We start from the raw sequence: 2,639 nt of genomic DNA on the forward strand, positions 1-2,639 counted from the left end.
TATTGTTTAATATTGGAACAGGTATAACATACATTGATAAAACTTTATAACAAATATAGAACTCATGTTACTTGCCACTTTACGTTTTATTCAGTGGCAAAGTGAAAAAGTAGCAATACCGCATTTAATTATTAAAAAATGGTGGTGTTGTCGTTATTGCAAGTATTTATTTTTGTGAGGTAATTATATTTTATTTATTACTCTTGCAGTACATGACAAAATTTAGATGATTTGATTTATTGTATAACTGTGATCGCCCGTTAACAACATCTTCCATTTTGTGTGTTTACTACAATCCAAGATGGCGGATATTTGTTTACATTTTCAATGATTTGTTATTATGAATACATTTATTGTGGCCCTGACACATCTGTTGTTAGGGAATCACATAAAAATAATCCCTATAACCACATCTTTATAATTAATGGATGTAGGACAAAATGTCACTGGAAAGAATGTCAAGTCAAAATATCAACTATTAAAGTGGAAGGAAGGAAGGAAATGTTTTATTTTTAAAGACGCACTCAACACATTTTATTTATGGTTATATGGCGTCAGACATATGGTTAAGAACCACACAGATATTGTGAGAGGAAACCCGCTGTCTCCACTTCATGGGCTACTCTTTTTGATTAGCAGCAAGGGATCTTTTATATGCACCATCCCACAGACAGGATAGTACACACCACTGCCTTTGTTACACCAGTTGTGGAGCACTGGTTGTAGTCTATTAAAGTGGTACCCAGGTAAAAATGTCAACTTTGACATTATACTTAATGTGTAAAAAAAACTTTTTTTAAATCCTAACTACATGTATTCTACGACTTCGTTTCACCAATTAAACCACTGTTTGCACACCTTTGACAGCACTAAATGTGTATATAACTGTCTCAATAACACAGCATGGGTGATGTAATTTTGTTTTTTAATGCCACTAACTTATATTTAAAAAAGCAAAGACAGGCTAGCTAATAAGCCATACAACCAACAATGAAGCATTCTCTAATTATTCCAAATTTTGTAATTATGAAGAAACTCAATTTTCCAAAACCTAACACATACATCTGTTATCTCTCTTGCTCTGCCCTTCTTTTCCTCTCCCCCCCCCCCCACTGTCTCTGTCTCACTTCTTTCTTCTCTCTATCTCTCATATAACACACACATTGACATTTTGACAGAGATACAACATTAATGGTACACATTTTGTCCTCTTACATATTGACCATTGACCTGAAAATCACTTTTTCCATGGCCGATTGATGCTCTTTACTCTGTACAATTGAATGCTGTGATAATGCAGGTAACGAATGAGGAGTTACTGATAACTACATGTAGCTCATGACTATGATGGTAATGTTCATTTGTAATGCACAAATGAGTTTTATTACATTCCACATCATGTGTGATATATGCTTATGCAACAAAAACTCTTTTTTGGGGTGGATGAGTATTATAATGACCAATTAGTCAATTATACTGATTATATTAATGGTATTGAAGGTATTTTATTTGAAAATAATGAATACATTCCTAAAATTTTGAGTGTGCCAAACTTTTTTTTTTTTTTTTTTTTTGCAAAACGCAGTTACGTACTCTGATTACAAATTTTTTATTTCGGGGGTCAGGGCCAATTGAATTTTTTTTTTTTTTTTTTTTTTAAATTCTTTTGAAGGTATTTCTTCAGTATAACAAACAATCAATATCATTCTTGTCATATTTAAAAAGTGTCAGCGGTCCCTACTCCCAAGCTAGAGGTTAATCTTAATGAACTATGTCGGGTTTCAAGAAAGAAAGAAGAAGTGTTTTATTTAACAATGCACTCAACACATTTTATTTACAGTTATATGGCGTCAGACATATGCCATATGGTTAAGGACCACACAGATTTTTTTAGAGGAAACCCGCTGTCGCCACATAGGCTACTCTTTTACGACAGGCAGCAAGGGATCTTTTATTTGCGCTTCCCACAGGCAGGATAGCACAAACCATGGCCTTTGTTGAACCAGTTACGAATCACTGGTCGGTGCAAGTGGTTTACACCTACCCATTGAGCCTTGCGGAGCATGTCGGGTTTCACACCCTTTCTCACCAATGTTGCCCAATTTAAGAAAATTATTGTCGCCATCGACTAGCCATTCTAAATATTGTTTTAGGATAACAAGTTATCATTTACTAAAAGCTATAAACCAGTACTAACGTCGACAATCAGAAACAGATTGGGTTCTTTAAAAAAACAAATCCCAATTTATCTATCGAAAGGAGTAATTTCGCGAATTTTACGTTGTCGCTTGGACAACATGCAAAATTAATACAGTCGTAACATAATATTTGCAACAGCTATTGCAATACATATGCGTTGCTAAGATTCTGTAATATTCAATAGTATTCATGTGAAAATTTTAAATAAATGTATTTTCACACAAAAAAGTTCTAGTATTTTGAACATTGTCGCCCAAATTCGAGTAATCTACGTTACATTTTCATTTGTTAATTCACTATGCTAATATAACGACGGAAAAACGTGACACATTCATACTTCAGAGCTCTAACATCACCGAATCGATGACAAATACACTTGTTACTTTTAATTCAAATTATTGTCTCCATATTGCAAAACAGTGTGTAATTTTGAAGAGTTG

The sequence above is a fragment of the Gigantopelta aegis genome, chromosome 10 (genome assembly GCF_016097555.1).
Source record: "Gigantopelta aegis isolate Gae_Host chromosome 10, Gae_host_genome, whole genome shotgun sequence".
Classification (NCBI taxonomy): Eukaryota; Metazoa; Mollusca; class Gastropoda; order Neomphalida; family Peltospiridae; genus Gigantopelta; species Gigantopelta aegis.